The sequence below is a fragment of the Giraffa tippelskirchi genome, chromosome 5, assembly GCF_054371585.1.
Source record: "Giraffa tippelskirchi isolate mGirTip1 chromosome 5, T2T-mGirTip1v1.2.pri, whole genome shotgun sequence".
Taxonomy (NCBI): Eukaryota; Metazoa; Chordata; class Mammalia; order Artiodactyla; family Giraffidae; genus Giraffa; species Giraffa tippelskirchi.
In genome coordinates, this window is record NC_137279.1 from 142,581,320 (window position 1) to 142,601,926 (window position 20,607).

The following is a 20,607-nucleotide window of genomic DNA, read 5'->3' on the forward strand; positions in this document are numbered from 1 at the left end:
CCACAGAAGTTCTAGTGGAGTCAAGAACACAACCACTTGTAATATGGGTGTGAAAACTAGACAACCCTACTAGTTTCAAAACCTTTTTCCTGTTTGGTTTTCTTCTATTATTTTCACACTTTAACAGCAGAATTTAGTGGCTAATTTTTATTTTATTTTTTTGTTTTTTTTTTAAATAAATTTATTTATTTTAGTTGGGGGCTAATTACTTTACAATATTGTAGTGGTTTTTGCCATACATGGACATGAATCAGCCATGGGTTTACATGTGTTCCCCATCCTGAACCTCCCTCCCACCGCCCTCCCCATCCCATCCCTCTGGGTCATCCCATTGCCCCAGCCCTGAGCATTTGTCTCATGCATTGAACATGCAATGGTGTTCTGTTTCACATATGATAATATACATGTTTCAATGCTATTCTCCCAGAACGTCCCAACCTCACCTTCTCCCTCAGAGTCCATAAGACTGGTCTATGCATCTGTGTCTCTTATTCTGTCTCGCATATAGGGTTATCATTACCATCTTTCAAATTCCATATATATGCATTAGTATACTGTATTGGTGTTTTTCTTTCTGGCTTACTTCACTCTGTATAATGGGCTCCAGTTTCATCCATCTCAATAGAACCGATTCAAATGTATTTTTTTTAATGGCTGAGTAGTTATTTTCACACTTTAACAGCAGAATTTAGTGGCTAATTTTTAAATTGGCTAGCCAGTGATCATCTTAAACAGAATATGAATTTAAGCAGTAGCTGTAATATGTAAATAGACATATATGCATAATTTGCATAATTTCTATTCAAAATTTATATTAAAAACTATTTTGGTGGATGTGGTAGGCACAATAATGGCTCCCACAGATGTGCAATTATATAATAGTATAATAATAATAATAATAGTATAATAATACTATTATTATAATAGTATAATAATATAATAATATAGTATATACTATTATAATAGTATAATAATAGTATATCACTGGATATCTTATAAAAACATAGATTTACTTCTCAGCAAGGTTGGAAGCTCTGGAGGCTAGAAACCTGAGATTGGGGTGTCAGCACCATTAGGTGAGGACCCTCTTCCGGGTTCCCTGCTTTTTGTGGTATAACTACCTGGTAGAATGGTGGAGAGAGCTCTAAGGGATCTCTTTTGTATGGATACTAATCTCATTCATAAGGGATTAGTTCCCTCATGACCTAATAAACTATCAGAGGCCCCACTTCCTAATACCACGACATTAAGCATTTGGATTCCAACATTTGAATGGGGCGGAGGTGGGGGGGGAGGGGAACCCTAAGCATTCAGACTATAGTAACATACTAGTCAACATACAGCATTATCAACTTCACCCTCTCTGTTCTATCTCTACCCCAAGTCCTATTAGTCACTGTCAATTGTAAACAGCACTGTTTCTCAAGTTTAACCCCCAAGTTGACTCCCAATATCAATGTTTAAGTTAAAGCTGTTCTCTTAATGCTAACCTTCCAATCCAGTCCATTGCCCATATCACCTCCAAAATCTTCCTTTTCCTCTGAAACTTCTATTTGCTACCAGTTTCCTACAGAGCAATCATTAAATCCTTTATCAGTGCTTACATGATTTCTTCAGTAATGGCAACCTACTTTCCCAGTAGTATTTGATCCATTTTTCCCTACCTCCTACCCTCCAGCCAAACATCTCTTAAATAAGTCACATTCTTTCATGCTTTGGTGCCTCTGCACATAGTGTATCATATTCAGGCATTCCCTGCCTAGCAAACTCCTGGCCTCTGTTTAGACTTGACTCAAATTTGACATCTTTGAGAGGTCAACCGTAGTTTCCCTAAGTATCAAACTCCTTCCTAGTGACTCCACAGATTCCTGCATTATGCTAGTTATCACACTGAATTATAATTAACTTTTTACATATTGCCTTAATGAAATACAAATCCTTGACTTGAACTTAGCTTCTTTTCATTGAGACTAAATAATTACCTTACAATTTCCTCTAGTTTTTGGAAAATATATAGGATATGTAATGGGATGCCCTATGAGAAGAATGCCAAGTCAAAAGTTAAATTTATATTTCTTTAGCATAGGAAGTGCCAATTATAGCTACAGTCTGTGTATGTGTGTGTGTGAAATAAAATTATATATAGGTCAAAAAAATCACTTTGGGATTACTAAAGACAGCATCTTTTGGAAAGTGGGCATAGAGGAAGCTCATAAAGAGGAGCTCAGTAATATGGTGGAAAGGGTATTTGTTTTCAAGCACTGTTGTAAAAAAATTACCACAAACTTGGTGACTTAAAACAACAGAAATTTACTTCTTCAGAGTTCTGGAGGCCAGAAGTTTGAAATCAGTTTCGCTGAGCCAAAATCAAGGTGTTAGCAGAGCAGTACTCCCTCCAAAAGATCTGGGGGAAAATTTGGCTTTTGATTCTTTCAGTTTCTAGTGGCTGCGGGCATTCCTTGCCTTGTGGTTACAGCACTCCAATCACTGTTGCTATGGTTAGATTGCCTTCTTTCCTAGATGTGTCTTAAAATCTCTTCCTCTTATATGGATATATGATACAATCCTGGATAATCCAAGATTATCTTTCTTTGTCAAGATTTTTAATTATGTTTGCGAAGACATTTTTTCCCTACAATATTTGGTGGTCATTATTCAGCCTAATACAGAGGTGGATAACTTTGCATGATTAAAAAGAAAAGCAGGAAGATGTATTGTCAACAAAAAATGGCAGAGTAGGAAAATCCAAAATTCCATCCCTTACAAAACATTACTACTCATAATCACCTTGTTTGGATCTCTGGAAACTAATCAAAAACTTACAACAAGCAGGGAAATACTTAGGGAAGAAAGAAGCTGCTAAACTGCAGTACTTAAGAATTCTCTGTCAAAGAAAGAATACTTGAAGAAATATGGTTGAAATGGCCCACATTTGATGAAAGACATGAATCTGCACATTTAAGAAGCTCAATGAATTCCACTCAGGGTAAATCTTCAAAGAGATTCATACCTAGACACGTTATAATAAAACTACCAAAGGAAAAGATAAAAAGAGAATCTTAAAACCAGCCAGAGGTAAGGAATTCATTACATTCAAGGAATTCTCAATAAGGTTAACAACCAATTTCTTCTAGAAGCAAGGGAGGCCAGAAGGGAATAGGATGGCATTTTTAAGAGCTGAAGCTAACAAACAAATGTGTCACTTCTATACACAGCAAAGTTATCCTTTAAAAATAAAGAAATTAAAACATCCCCAGAAAAATAAAGACTGAGGAAGTTCATTAATAGTAGAACTTTTCTGTAAGAAAGGTTAATGATAGACCTTTAAGCTGATATGAAAGGTTACGAGATTGAATCAGTAACAAAAACCAATCAACAAAGAAAAGCAGACTCACAGACTTAGAGAATGAACTTATGGTTACCAGAGGGGGAAGGCAGGGGCAGGGATAGAATGAGAGTTTGGGATTGACAGGTACACACTGCTATATTTAAAATAGATTATCAATAAAAACCTACTATATAGCACAGGGAATTCTTCTCAGTGTTCTGTAATAACCCAAATGGGAAAAGAATTTGAGAAAGAACAGATAGATGTATGTGTATTACTTAATCACTTTGCTATATACCTAAAACTAACACAACATTGTTAATCAATGATACTCCAATATAAAACAAAATAAAATAATAAAAAATGGTGATATACAACTGTACATCCACATGCAAAAGAATGAAGTTAGGCCCTTACCTCACACCATACACAGAAATTCACTCAAAATGGATCAAAGACCTAAACATAAGAGTTAAAACTTTAAAACTCTTAGAAGAAAACATATGAGTAAATTTTCACTGCCTTGAATTTGGAAATGGTTCCTTAGATATGATTCCAAAAGCACAATGTAAAAAAGAAATATAATAAACTGGACTTCATCAAAATTAAAAATATTTATTCATCAAAGGATACTATTAAGAATGTAAAAAGATAACCCATAGAATAGGAGGAAATATTTGCGAACAATATAGCTGATAAGGATCTAGTAACCAAATATATATATAGAAAAGGCAGAGGAACCAGAGATCAAATTGCCAATATCCGCTGGATTATCGAAAAAGCAAGAGAGTTCCAGAAAAACATCTATTTCTGCTTTATTGACTATGCCAAAGCCTTTGACTGTGTGGATCACAATAAACTGTGGAAAATTCTGAAAGAGATGGGAATACCAGACCATCTGACCTGTCTCTTGAGAAACCTGTATGCAGGTCAGGAAGCAGCAGTTAGAACTGAACATGGAACAACAGATTGGTTCCAAATAGGAAAAAGAGTATGTCAAGGCTGTATATTGTCACCCTGCTTATTTAATTTATATGCAGAGTACGTCATGAGAAACGCTGGGCTGGAAGAAACACAAGCTGGAATCAAGATTGCCGGGAGAAATATCAATAACCTCAGATATGTGGATGACACCACCCTTATGGCAGAAAGTGAGGAAGAACTAAAGAGCCTCTTGATGAAAGTGAAAGAGGAGAGTAAAAAAGCTGGCTTAAAGCTCAATGTTCAGAAAACTAAGATCATGGCATCTGGTCCCATCACTTCATGGGAAATAGATGGGGAAACAGTGGAAACAGTGTCAGACTTTATTTTGGGGGGCTCCAAAATCACTGCTGATGGTGATTGCAGCCATGAAATTAAAAGACACTTACTCCTTGGAAGGAAGGTTATGGCCAACCTAGATAGCATATTCAAAAGCAGAAACATTACTTTGCCAACAAAAGTCCATCTAGTCAAGGCTATGGTTTTTCCAGTGGTCATGTATGGATGTGAGAGTTGGACGGTGAAGAAAGCTGAGTGCCGAAGAATTGATGCTTTTGAACTGTGGTGTTGGAGAAGACTCTTGAGAGTCCCTTGGACTGCAAAGAGATCCAATCAATCCATCCTAAAGGAGATCAATCCTGGGTGTTCATTGGAAGGACTGATGTTGAAGCTGAAACTCCAATACTTTGGCCACCTCATATGAAGAGTTGACTCATTGGAAAAGACCCTAATGCTGGGTAGGATTGGGGGCAGGAGAAGAAGGGGATGGCAGAGGATGAGATGGTTGGATGGCATCACCAACTCGATGGACATGGGTTTGGGTAGACTCCAGGAGTTGGTGATGGACAGGGAGGCCTGGCGTGCTGCAATTCATGGGGTCGCTTAGAGTCGGACACGACTGAGCAACTGAACTGAACTGAACTGAACCAAATATATAAAGAATTATTACACCTCAACAACAAAAGGCAAACAATCCAATTAAAAATTGAACAAAGGACTTGAGTAGACATCTCTGCAAATAAGATATACAAATAGACAAGGAGTACATGAAAAGATGTTCAGTAGCATCATTAGTCATTAGACTAATGCAAATCAAAACTTCAAAAAGATACCATTTTCAACATTAGAAATACTAATATTAAAGATGGAAAATAAATTTGCCTGAGTATTTGGAAAATTTGGAACACTCATATTTTGAACTGAAAAAGCTTACAGAAAGGACTCTAACACCTTGGGATATTGCATGATACTGCACAAGGGTCTCACAACAAAGTATAATACTGAGGTAATATCTTTTCCCACTAGCCCTTGTCCAATGCTCATGGGAGCAGCTGGACAAAGGATCCAATTTCTGCCATTATGCTCCTGGCCTCAACTTTATGACTGGTTTCAGCAGAAGTCTTCCTTGGCTCATGTCTGCTGGAGAGAATCAACTGCCGCCACCACCATGAATAGCCTGATATGTTCCACTGGAGATATTTACCTACTGTGATGGTAACCCACTTTGTATTCTTGCCTGGGAAATCCCTTGGACAGAGGAGCCTGGTGGGCTACAGCTCATGGGGTCACAAAAAGTCAGGCACAACTTAGCAACTAAACAACAACAACAATATTTTTGATCTGTCCAGAAAGTGGTGCCCCACAGCACGGATCTCTCCAACCAAAGCTCTCTCATCTTTAGCCAACATAACACTGGGGATGTAAGAAGCCTAACCTCCAAAAGATTAGATTATTGTAAGGTGAATGTTCTAGCACTCATGGCTGACTCCACTGTAAACCAGGATTCACCAAGGGATTCAAGTCACTACAATCACTCTGTCACACACACACACACACACAAAAAAATGTTAAAAAGCAAAAAAAAAATTCAGTGTCTCCTCCAAGATACTCAAATAAAAGGGGCCCCTGAGTAAACTGAATTCTTGGATTTCATTCTTTTCCCAAGTGGTCAGGCTTTCTGGAAATTGGAAAGCATTCTTATGCTTAGACTGTGTAGAATCACACCAAGTGATAGGAAAGAGTCAAAGTCCTTTTTCACTTTCTGTTCTTCAAATGGCTGAACCTATTGCTTTGTGTAAGCATGTATCATTCCTTTAACAGAAGTTGTTTATGAGAACGTCACATCTTATGTGGACTGCTTTGCAGCATCTACAACCACCAAGGTCCAGGTGCTCTTAACGTTAACCACAGCTAGAGAAACAGAAAGTCAGGAAAAGGTTAAGATAAGCCTTTGGCACCTTTTGTGCCCTTTGCCATCAGTTCTGTAAAAACTGATAAGACCAACAATTTCTCCTCCTAGAAAGATGGAGAAAATAATACAGAGAAGGTCACAGAAATGGCTCAGTATAAGGCCTGCCCATATGTCACCATTCTCATCCCTCAGGGAATCTAACTGAGGAGCCTAAGAGCATATTCTCCTGAATTCAGAAATACTTTCACATGCCAACTAACTTGTTTTCTCTATTTTTCCGTCTCTCCTTCCCTGGGGCAATCTAAGGGTGTTTTATTTTGCTTTGCTTTGCTGTCCTTCTTGCTGTTGGTAGTAGCAATGAAAAGGAAATGTGGAAGTATGTTGAAAATAATTTTGATACTTTTCTCTGAATCTAATACAAGGACTAAGATATTATCTCAAAGCCTGTTACATGCACAACAATTTACTGGGATACTTGCTAATACTATAGATTTCAGGGCTTTGTTCCAGGCCTATTAGTAATATCTCTGTGTATCAGATTCTAGAATCTGCATATTTGCCCTGATTCATGTTACATAATAGTCTGAAGCAAAAACAAAAGGCATAAAAGATGTTCTCAAAGAGACCTTTTTTTCCCATTCTCCAAAGCATTGGTATATAAGCTCCTAGAAGGCATAAGCCATGTATTTATTATTTAGCGACCACTTACTCCTCAGTCTATCATCCAAACTACTTTTGTTAAGCACCAGTCATTGGATTAGATGCTAACTAAACAAAGCAGATTAAATATAACAGACATTCAATAAAAATTTGTTGAATAAATAAGTGATGAATGAATAAACTGAACCTTATAGGTAAAATTTTGGAAACCTTTTTTCCCTCTATTGGGAAACAAACACTTCTGGTCAGTGATTTATTTTATTAGACATCATTCAAAATTGTTATGATGAATAAATATAGTAATTTCATAAGAACATATATCCCAAATCTTATCAATGCTTCACTCTAATGTCTAAGTGAAAATGAGCATTTATGAAATTGGTTATCATTCCACACACTTGACAAAGACAGTGCTAAATAGCACTGTTCTTTACACTGTGGAAGGTAAACTTGACTCACTCAGAGATCCTTATCTAGTATGTGAGTACCAAAAACGACCTACATACACATTTCCAAAAGTCATCCCCAGGGAAACAGTACCCTCTTCTCCATCCTACTTGCATTGAGAACCATATGTCTATGAGTTAAACTTACAAAAAATATAATTCTTCCATACACAGTGTATAACTTATCTAATACATGAATTCCTAGAAAGTACCACGTAAATTGACTCACTTAAATGGAGCACAGTATTTGAAGAAAATCTGTAGCAAATCCTTCTATAATAAATAACATAAATATTTACTGAGCATTTATTATGTTCCAGGTATTAAGCTAAGTGCTTTATAAGCATTATCTCATTGAATGCTCCAAACCTCTCAGTGAAGTATGCAATATGATTAAATCCAGTTTACTGGATGTGCAAATTTAAGAAATTAGATAACTTGCCCAAAAGCCCAATGAGAAAAGAAAGAAGCTGGAATTTAAACCCAAATCTGTCTGCTATTGAGTACTGGCTCTTAATCATTAGGGTTTTTTACAATTAGTTTCCTTTAATGAAACATATCCACCAACTATTATCTATGCTTCACTTAATAGAAAAATAAATCTTTTAAGATCAAATAGCCTTCTGCTATTTAACAGAGTATAAGCTAAATAAATGCTAATTCCCTTCTTCCCATTTGGTAAAGATTTGTTTGAATGCTGCTTTCTGGAAAAGATAAGTCCTGAACTATTGAAAAGGTAGTTTGGTTAATTTAACAGTAGGGGTGAACACAAATTTGTGATGGAAATACCATCTTACAATAATTTTCATTAATTCATCTGGAAGACATATTATTACTAAACTACTTTATCATTGCAATAATTTTCTTATAAATGGCTATGGGTTTATTGTCATACTTATTTGAATTTTACTATGTATGTTGAAAGGGGTAGGGTGAGGGCAGGGCACAAGGTTGGAAGAGATTCAATCAGCACAGTTGTCTTTCTGGATGGTGTGCAACCACTCGCATCTATTTGCTTCTAAAAAGTACTTCCAAATATATTTCATCCAGTTGCCTGTTTCTTTGGTGATTTACTGTTTGACTTTCTAGAAGAGGTTTAAATTATAAGGACAATTTTAAAAATAGTATCTATTTATATGAAGGGATAAACTCATTGTTGCAGATAAAATCTTTAATATATTACCTGTTAATGTTCCTTGAGGATTGTCTTGGAAAATTTTTAAGCCATGACCATCTTTCCAAAGTTATCTCAAAAAAAAACTTCTGCAATTGTTTCTCTCATCATCAGATGATGACTTCACAGAGAAGTAAAGAACAATTTCCCTGCATTCATTCATCTAAAATCTGCAGTGTCCCAGGCACTGTGTTAGGTGCTGGGGATACAGTGGTGAATAAAATGAACATACACGCTACCCATGTTTCCAGAGAATTTGCCAATCTGAACAAGGTCACCTAGGCAAAAAAGTTTCCTTCAGCAAATAAACTCAGCCAAGCAATCTAAGAGACAGCTCTATGCTTTCCAAAGGCTCGTTCCCACAAGTTTTTTGTAAAGCATTCCCAAGACTATTACTATCAGAACAAACTATCCACCCAAAAGTTGACTAAAACAGAAGAGGAAAGTCTCCCTCTAACTGACCCCGAACTCCAAAGTCAGGCCAAATGGTTGTCAGATGGGTGACAGGCTGTGTAGATGAATCACTTGGTCTAACTCAAGACACTGAGTCATTCTTACTGTAACAGGTCATTCTATAATGCCATATTTCTTAGTCTACCCCAGGTCTATAATAATACCACTACTTTGCCAATTCAAATTGTTTAAGGACACAGTATTGAGCCAAATTCTTCTCAAGAAATTAGTCACTTTAGAGCAATTACTTGAAATTTTCCATGGTGTAGATTAAGTCTAAATTATCCCTTCTCTAACTCTGTTTTCCTTCCTCTTGCTGTTCCCTAAATAAAAACACATAAACCTTCTTCCCAAGGTGTATCCAGTTTCCTCTTCTATTTCCTCACTCTCAACCTCCTCCATGCCTACAGTTTCAAAAACCACCCTTCAGAGATTATTCTTGGTTTGATATCACTCATCAGTCTTTTCCTCCTGAAAACAGTGTGATTGCTGCAGAAGCAGGCTGAATCAGAAGGTACTTGGTCCTGAACTGCTTGCTATCTAGCAGCTTGGATGGGGATGCAGCACTGGAACAGTTGAAGCCAAGGTTATGTTCAGTGGGCACAGATAGGGGTGGAACAAACCACAAACAGGAATCAGTAAGAAATTATGATGAACTAACAAGATTCATTATTCAGTAAGCAGGCAAGATGGACTAAAGTTGGTCTGCACTGGAAGCAGAAGCTAGGATAAGGGATAAATTATAATGAGTACAATTGTCCATTTCTCTTTCCCTTCCCTTCCTTTCCTAAGTCTGTTCTAACGCCATTAGTAGGGGCATAAAAATATAGCAATTTGCTGAAAGTAAGAGATTGTTGTCGTTCAGTCACTAAGTCAGTCTGACTCTTTTGTGACCCTGTGGACTGTAGACCTCCAGGTTCCTCTGTCTATGGGATTTCCCAGGCAAGAATACTGGAGTGGGTTGTCATTTCCTTCTCCAGGGGATCTTCCTGACCCAGGGATTGAACCACAGTCTCCTGTGTCTCCTATGTCTCCTGTATTGTAGGCAGATTCTTTACCTGCTGAGCCATCGAGGAAGCTCAACTTTTCTTTTGCTGCTTTCAAATTTTCTCTTTGTCTTTGACATTTGAGAATTTGATTGTCTCAGTGTTTTCTTTTTTGTTTGTTTGCTTGCTTTTTGCTTTTTTTTAATTCATCTTATTGTAATCCTTTATACTTCCTGGATCTAGATGTCCATTTCCTTCCCCAGATTTGTGAAGTTTCCAGTCAAGATTTAATTTTTTTTTTTTAATAATCTTTCTGATTCTCTTTCTTTCTCTCTCTCTTCCTCCTCCTTCTGGGACTCCCACAATGCATATATTAATCCTATTGTTGTTGTTCCATAAGACCCTTAAACTTTCCCACTTTTTTCTTTTTTTTTTTTGGCTCCTCTGACTACATAATTTCATGACAATCTTCAAGTTTACTGATTCTTTTTTCTGCTTTGTTAAGTCTGCCACTGAAGCTCTCTAGTGAATTTTTCAGCTAAGTTCTTGTATTCTTTAGGTTCATGATTTCTGTTTGGTACTTTTTTACATCTTCTTTGTTATGTCTTTGTTAAAATTCTTACTTTTTCTATGCATTGCTCTCCTGACCTTGGTGAGCATCTTTATGATGGTTATTTTGAATTCTCTGTCAGGTAAACAATACATCTCCATTTCATTAGGATCACTTTCTGGAGATTTATCTTGTTCCTTTATTTGAAATATATTTGCCTGCTTCTTCATCTTGCTTGATTCTCTGTATTGGTGTCAGTACATTAGACAAATCAGCCACCTACCCTCATTTCCACAGATTGACTTCATTCAGGGAAAGACCACCACCAGTAAGCCTGTCCAGAGATTTTAGGGGCCTCTCAAATCTTCTTGCTTGCCCAATCCACTTTCTTTGTTTTTTTGCAGCCCCCAAGCATTCAGTATACCAGAACAAGTCAGACGGAAGCTGATCCCTCAGACAGCTCTCAGAAAACTTGGATCATTGAACACCGCATCCAACTTTTTCCCACCTCAAAGAGAAGTTGGGTCTGAGGCTTTTCATCCACTCATTCCGTACTGAGCCAGGGGAGGGGCTATGATTACTTCCAAACCTCTACCTCAGTTCAGTTCAGTTCAGTCGCTCAGTCGTGTCTAACTCTTTGCAACCCCACGGACTGCAGCATGCCAGGCCTCCCTGTTCATCACCAACTCCCAGACTTTACTCAAACTCATATTCATTGAGTCAGTGATGCCATCCAACAATCTCATCCTCTGTCGTCCCCTTCTCCTCCTGCCTTCAATCTTTCCCAGCATCAGGGTCTTTTCAAACCTCTATTTATGTTCTCACTAATCCCTAGTTGGCTAGACTTTCCTTGTTTCTATCTGTACTCTGAGACATGAACGTCTGAAAGAAGCCAGTCCTCTGTGTATCTCCCATAAAAGTTGAGGCATCAGACAGATGAGCCCACTCTTTCCCCCCCTAAGAAGATGCTGGGGCCTAGGGATGTTCCTCCACTCATTCTGCTTCAGCTAATGGAAGAGCTATGGTGACTATTAGCCCTAGTCACCATCTTTATTTTTCTATAGGTAATTAGATTGTGCTGGTACCATCAGCACTCTCAGACTGGAAAACAGAAGTCAGTCTCCTGGGGAGACCTCACAGAACACTTGGAGTACTGGACATTTGGACCAATTCTTTCCCTCCCCTTAAGAGAAGCTGAGATGGGGGGTTTCTTCCCAGTTGTATGACACTGTGCTAGGGACTGAGATTCCAGCAGGAAGATATCTTGAACCTCCTGTTGGCTTCTTTGAATCTAGTTTTATGTTTTCCTGAAGTCAATTAGCTTCTGTATTTCTCAAAAAAGAATTTATCCATGAATTATTGCTGAATTTGTCCATAAATTGTTTCCTTTCCAGGGGAAGGGAAAGTCCACGGCTTCCTGCTCCACCATCTTTCTAATGTCCCTGAATTCATTTTTAATGATAAGGAGGAGACGATTCTACATCTATTAGTCATAGAGTCTTTAGTCTTGGTCATAGTATCTCAGATTAGTAGATTTTAATTACCATCCCACTCAACTATGCATTCTGCACATGAGTTCCAGTGGCAGTTGAGAAGCTACTGAGAATTACCAGCATTATGTGATAATGGAAGGACAAAGATAAGGCAGAGTTGTGGTCAGGATATGGTTAGAGTTAGGTATTAACTAACAAGATAATCAGGATCTCAGTACTGATATTTTCAGGAAATGGAATATTTGAGCATAATTTTACACTGGAAACAGTATGGTATTGGGGAGAAATCTGCTGAAGAAAGATTAAAAAAAATGGAACAATTTATTTCCTAGGCAATAACAACAACAACAACAAAAAACTAGGTGTGCTAACTTGTGCATTTACTTTGTGCCATGTACCAGGCACTACATGTACGTTACCTCATTACTTCTTATATCAAGCCTATGTGGTAGATACTGTTATTACTCCCAATATACAAAGAAGGACACCTAAGCACAGACAGAGTAAGCAATCTCCCTAAAGACACACACCTAATAGACTGAAGAACTAAGATGGTCAACCTGACTCCAGATCCCTTGCTTTTGACCACTTCCAATGTACAGCATTGCATAAGTTTAAGGTGTACATAAACTCAAATACATCATGAAATGATTACCACAATAAGGTTAGTGAACATCCATCATCTCACAAAAATACAAAAGAAAAAAAAGAAAAATACATTTTTCCTTGTGATTAGAACTCTTAGGACTTGCTCTCTTAAAATCTCTCATATAAGATACATCAGTACTAATTACATTAATCATGTTATACATTACATCCTTAGAATTTTTTTATCTTATAACTGGAAGTTTGTAATTTTTAATTGCCTTCATCCAATTCCTCCCCCCACCGACACCCCCTGCTCCTTCCATCTCTGGTAACCACAAGTCTGATCTCTTTTTCTATGAGTTTGTTTGTTTGTTTTTGAAATATAACTGTCTTACACCACTATTTTAATGACCAGTGTACAACATAGTGATTCTACATTTCTATACATTACAAAATGTACAGATATTTTTAAACTCAGAATTATTTTAATCTTGGAGTCAACTGATTTCTTAAAATGAGTGCTCACTAAGTCTAGAGCTTCCTGGTTTGTGCTGGATGCAGAGGGAGAAATACATTCCTGGGAATACATTTAAGGGCCCTTCAGCATTCCTTCATAAATTTGAAATAAGTTATGCATATTCTAAAATGCCTACAAAATACCATAAAATAAACATTAGTTCTCTCTCCAGTCCTTCATGCAGGATATAATAGAATGCTATTTCTGTAAGTGTGGAGATGTACACAGGAGACTCATCTATTTCTTAAAGGATATGCAGGGAACATGACCCAGCAAAGCTTCCACATAAGCAGTGCTGCCTCTAGTGGACGGTCAAGGGAAGTATTTCTAATTACAAACTGGATTAAAATGTTGGGAAGCAAAATAGATATTACAATTAGGAAAAAACCAATTCTGTGAGGAAATGCTTATAAGTTGATTCATTTAGTCAACAAGTGTTATGTAGGTTTCTGCTCTATGTAAGAGACTGTGTTTAGCATTGAGGATGTAAGTCATAGTTCTGCTCTCAAAAAAAGATCTCAAGAAAATCATTGTAGCATTCTCATGTACCTAAGCATGTTTCTGATTGCTGTTTCAGGAGTCCCAACTTGGGGACTCAAGTTATGTTGACTTTATGATTCAACTGTGTATAAAAAATTAGGTGGACCCAGCAGAATTCCATTTACACTGGAGGTGCAGAAGCCTTCTAGAGGCTTCTAGAAGCCTCATCCTCATCCCAAGTTACCACCAAAACTGGTCCAGGGATTTTTTTTCCAGTTTTATTGAGAAATAATTGACACACATAGGTGTACAAGTTTAAAATGTACACCATAATGGTGTGACTTACATATATCATGAATTGGTTACCATGGTAAGTTTTGTTAACACCGTTCATCTCATATAGATACAATGGAAAGAAAAGGAAAAAATATTTTTCTTGTGATGAGAAGTCTTAGAATACGGTCTCTTAACAATTTTCATGTTATCATACAACCATGTTAACTACAGTCATTATGTTTATATTCCGAGTACTTATATATATTGTAAGTATAAACTTGTAATTTTTGGCCATCTCCCCCCAGTTCTCACCCTCCCACCTCCCCCTACCTCTGATAACCAGAAATCAAATCTATTTTCCTATCAGTCTAGTTGGGGAGAGGGGGTGTTGCTATTTGTTTTTGTTTTTTGCTTGTTTAGATTCCACATGAAAGTAAAATCATATAGTATTTGTGTTTCTCTATCTGATTTCTCTTACCTATAATATTGCTGTCAAGCTCTATGGTCCAGGGATACTGATTCAGGGATGGGGAAGTATAACTTTGAATTTATAACTGAGCTTATTATCAGGCTCAGACCATACAAATTAAAACCTGAGTTTCTGGGGAGGGGAAGGGAGGCTGTGAGAAAAGAGCAATTAATATGTAAAAGAGCTATTTCACTGAATTCTTATTGGGATATTTTGAGGAAAAAGTTGACACTGAGTCAATTTTGAGAAAAAAAAAATAGCCTTTTGATATCCTTGCACAAATATACACATTTTTAACCCAGTTTCCACTGAATAGTATGTGTTCCATAAACACACGTAAATAGATGAATATCAACTTCTTTCTTTTATATTTTGTCAACTCTGGAAAATATGAGTAATACAGACCTCCACCTTTGAAAGACTAATTGTAGTTATCACTGTAGAAAAAATTGTATACGCACATAGTTACAGAATCACACAGCCAGGAGAAACTCACGTATCTGGTGGGCTCAAATTAAGAGCTGAGTGATAAAGGGTACGGAAAAGATCAGAAGGGCAGAGAAGGTAGCCAGGCAAGGAAAGAACACAAACAAGAGACCTGGAAAGTTTGATGAACTAGGAGCAATAATAGCTTACTAATGAATTCAGAGGATTAGGATGACCTAATTAGAAAGGTGAAAGGTGTTGGTGAGAGACAATATAAAAAATACTGGCAATGATAATTCACTTTCTTATTTTTCCTCTCACTGTCCTGATACATTTCATGTCATTCCATTACTGATCAGGTAAAGATTCTGAATTTCTATTTTCTAAAGTTTACTAAGAACCTTTCAGCCCTCCATAAATATTAATTATACACATTGAACTGAGTTCATATATATATTTTCCTTACAAAAAGATTTTTTCCAAGGAAGCACTTTCATCCTTTGGGAAAGTGAATCCCTATGGGGCTCACTCTGAAATTTCTGCAGTTGTACACCTCTACAAATGGGTACACCAGGGCCACCTGTTTCCTCATGCAATAGAGTCCTAGCAATGTTATCTTATCAGTACGCCAAACCCAAACACAGAAGAGAATTGAAGGAAAAGGAAGAGAAAGACAGGGAAGAAGAGGAGAGTGGGGAGAGAAAGATGGAGGGAAGTAAAGGAGGAAGAAGGGAGAAAGGGAGATGGAAAGAGAAGTAAGAGGAGAAAGAGATAAAGGCTGAAAGATATGGGGAGAGTAAGACAGAAGAGGAGAAGGAGGGAGAGAAGAGAGAACAAGTGAAATGAAAGAGAATGGAAAGTAAAAGAGACATTGAGAGAAGGAGGAAACAAGAAAGAGATGAGAGTATAGGAGAAAGAGAGAGAGAGAAAGGAAGAAAAGAAGAGAGAAGGAGAGAGCAGAGAGAAAATTAGGTAAGAAGAGAGTCAAGAGCTGACCTGATGTGGACTTCCCTGGTGGTCCAGTGGGTAAGACTCCAAGCTCTCAGTGCAGAGGGACTGGATCCCACACGCCTCAACCAAGACCTAGCGCAGTCAAAATAAATCATAAATAAATAAATAATTTAAAAAATAAAAAAAGAATTGACTTGATGAGGACTAGTGGATCCACCTTCAGGATAAATGCATATGTCCACATAATAAGATTTATGAAATAATTTTAGTTTAATAGAATCTAGAATGAGTTTGAGATTTATTTGCTAAAAAATTAAATGGTTGTCTAGTTTTACACACTTGCTTTCGGACATTGCTTTTCAGTAAACTTTGAATTTCAAAATGCAAACTTAATGCTAATGTATTTGATTCTTTGGTAGTATATTCTCCTTTTCCCTGGCCTGCATTTTCTATGTGTGCCCTTCTTTAAGAGAAGTATTTCCAGATTTCTATCCCAAACAATTTCACAGGAAAAAGTTGTCATAGATCAACTTTGGAATAGGTTTGTTCTTCTTGCATCATTTCAACAATTTCTCAGACTGTATATGGGAACTTATAAAACTTTTAACTTTTTGGAGAGCTCTATCCAGACGGTCTATGTGCTGACATGGCTTATCATTTTGGTATGTGTGGTTATTCATTGCTAAGTAATTCTATCAGTAAGCAATGAAGGCTATAACAGTAAGTTAACATTTCATTGCAAAATATATTACTTTATCAAATCAGTAAAAAGAAACATTCTTCAAAGATAATTAATATAAAATTGAAGACATTCTGCTATGTTTCACTTAAAACCTACCCTCAAGGTAAAACTGATCTTCACTTGTAAGCATCTAAGAACTAAAACTAGAGAAAACAGTATGTTTTTAAATACTTTAAATTTGCAGTAACTCAGTCTGTTTCAACTTAAACATTCAGTCTTACTACCAAATCATCATTATCCATAAAAACAAATACTGTAACATCAAACATTTAGTTGAATGAGATGATTTTTTATAAATTCAGAAACAATTTACTGTTCTACTATATTTCAAAAGAAATCTTTGGGCCTGAAATAGAAACCCAGATTTTTAAAATATGACACTCTAAATCTAACTATTTTGCATCAAATTAGCATTTTCTTCAAAAGAACAAAATATTAGACTCTAATTTTTTATTTTTTAACATGAAAAATATTTAGTGATGTTATGAAATCCTACCTCCAACAATGGTGAAGTATGACAACAGAGAAACAAACAGCAACAACATCAAAGAAAACACTGGCAAAGCCCACAAGAAAATCTTGAAGTTACTTCTCTTTTCAGAGGTTTTTCACTGACTGGTTTCCATGATTACTCACACTGACATCACTTAACCAACCTGCTATTGTGGTAATTTTGACTTCTAGGTTAGATTTTTGTTCCAGAGAATACTCAGATTACATTATCCCCCCTTTTTTTTTTGGAGTGAAAATTGTAAACAACTATTTTTCCAAAGATGTCTTCATTGCCATAATTTTAAAATTTTCCAAATTTTCAGTCTTCTTAATTTTGAAACTTAAAATCAGACTCCAGAACCAGAACCAGCTAAATTAATTCCAAAGATGCTTTAAACCAAGACTTCCAATAAGCTTCTCAAAGAGTTATAGTCATCATGATTAAATACGTAAGAGTGAAACTTCTAGATCATATGGGAACTCTATTCCATTCTGAGGAAATGCCAGTCTGTTTTCTAAAGTGGCTGCAATATTTTATGTTTCCACCAGCAACATAGCACAGCTGTAATTACTTCACATCCTCCACACCAACACTTGTTATTGTCTGTCTTTTTAACTACAAACATTATAATAGGTCTGAAGCAGGATCTTCTTGTGGTTTTAATTTGCATCTCTCTAATGACTAGTGAGGTTGAACATCTTTTCATGTGCTTATTAGCCATACAAGCATCACTTCTCTGGAGAAATGTCTATTCAAATCATTTGCCTGATTCTAAATAGGATAATCTTTTTATTACTGAATTGTAATAGTTGTTTTTATGTCCTGTGTATAAGTATTATCAGATATATGATTGTCAAAACTTTTTTCCCAGTCTGTGGGTTATAGTTTCACTTTCTTTATGGTATCCCTTGAAGCACAATGAAGCATATGCCCATACACACACCAAATATATATATATGTACATGAATCTTCAAAGAAGTATTATTCAAAATAGTCAAAAATGGAAATATCCCAAAAGTCCCTCATCCATTGAACAAACAAGATATAGTACATCCTGACAATGGAATATTATCCAGAATCAAAAATATATATATAAAGTACTGATAGCTACAACAAGGCTGAATCTCAAAAACATTATGCTTAGTGAAAGAAACCAGTCACAAAAGACCACATATTGCATCATCATACTTAAAATATTCAGAATAGTTAAATTTATAGAGACAAAATATGTATTAGTGGTTGCCTAGGGCTGGGAGGTGAAAGTGGGAAATAAGAGGAGGGAATGTGGAGTGTTTACCAGTGAATACATGGTTTCCTTGGGCAATGCTGAAATGTTCTAAAATTATATCATAGTGATGGTTTCAAAACTCTATAAATGTATTAGTACTAAAAACCACTGAACTCTGCTCTCTAAACAGATGAAATTTATGGTATGTAAATTATGTCTGAATAATGCTGTTTTAAAAAAAAACTAATATATACCATCTTTACATATAAAAAAGGTGAATCAGAACACTTTAAACTGTTACACTTCCAATTTTGTACTTCTTCAAAGGGACTTAGAGGTGACTGAACAATTGGAGAAAAAAAATAATTAGACTTATGTGGTATTACTGGACACTGGCTCTGTATTGGCCCCAATTCCTTCTATCTCAAATGCCAGTGGAGTCCTACCAGTCAGAGGAGGAGCTTATGTAGAGTAGGTGATCAACAGAGTTTTGGCGTGGGGTAGGTCATTCTATTGAATGTACATCTTTATACAGTGAGCTCAGTGTTTCCCAACCCACCCTGTGGTTATTTCCCCAGTTTCTGGAATGCATAGTTGGAATAGATATCATCAGCAACCAGCAAAATCCCACATTTGGTCCTCTATGTTATGAAATGAGGGCTACCATGGAAAAGCTAAGCAGTACTCTAAAAAATAATATGGTATTTCTGGAGGAATTGCAAATTAATTACATCATAAAGAATTTGAAGGATGCAGAGATTCTCTCCATATCCCCATTCAACTCACCTGTTTGACCTCTTCAGAGGTAGCTTGGAAAACGATAGCATGTTTTCATAAACTTTATCAGGTGGCAACTCCAAATTCAGCTACTGTTCCAGATGCTGTTTCTTTATTTGAAGTAAATCAACACTCTCTCTGATAGGCAGTTATTGATCTGTTGATTTTACTCCTCTATACCCGTTAGTAGGAGAAGGCAATGGCAACCCAGTCCAGTACTCTTGCCTGGAAAATCCCATGGATGGAGGAGCCTGGTAGGCTGCAGTCCATGGGGTCGCTGGGAGTCAGACATGACTCAGCGACTTCCCTTTTACTTTTCACTTTCATGCATTGGAGAAGGAAATGGCAACCCACTCCAGTACTCTTGCCTGGAGAATCCCAGGGACGGGGGAGCCTGGTGGGCTGCTGTCTATGGGGTAGCAGAGTCGGACACGACTGAAGCATCTCAGCACAATATGCACAATATGGTACCATTCCTCAAGCAAACTAGTCAGTCACCTGGTAGCAGGTTGATTAGTTTGGACTAATTCCATCAAAGAAGACATAGAATTTTGTTCTCACTGGAATAGACACTGTGAATATGAATTTGTCCTTCTAGCCCTCAATAATTTTGCTAATCCATGGATTTACAAATGCCTTATTTGTCATCATCAGATTCCACACTGCATTGCTTCTGACCAGAGAACTCATTTCACAGTAAGTGAAGTGTGACTCATGCTCATGAAGCTCAGTGTTCTTATCCTTTTCCCCATCACCCTGGTGTTGCTGGCTAGATAGAGATAGCAAGTCTCAGGTTCCAGTGAAAGTTACGTGGCAGCACTTAGTGACCCTCCAGTGATGCCATTCAGAATGCAGTATTTTCTCTGAATCAGTCATCAATATATAGTTCTGTTTTTCCCATAGACAGGATGCATGAGTCAAAATATCAAGCGCTGAAAATAGAGTGACTCCTCTCCCTATTACCTCTAGTAAAAGTTTCCTTCCCATTCTTGCAGCTTTGCTGGGCTAGAGACCTGAGTTCCCCAAAGAAGAGTGCTTCTACAAGTGACACATTAATGATTCCTTTAAAAGTGGGAGTTGAGATTGCCAAATGATCACTTTGTGTTTCTCATGCCGGTAAACTAATAAGAAATTAGATAATTGGAGTGATTGATCCTAGTTTATCAAAATTGGCTTGCTACTCAAATATGGTAATCAGGAGGAATATTGTCTAAAATGCAAGAATTCTTCCCTGGCCATACAGTGTCTAAGACTCTGCCTTCCAATGAAGGGGGTGATGGTTCGATCACTGGTGGGGAAGCTAAGACCCCACGTGCCTAGGGGTCAAAAAATCAGAACATAAAAAACAGAAGCAACATTGTAACAAGTTCAATAAAGACTTTTAAAATGGTCCACATC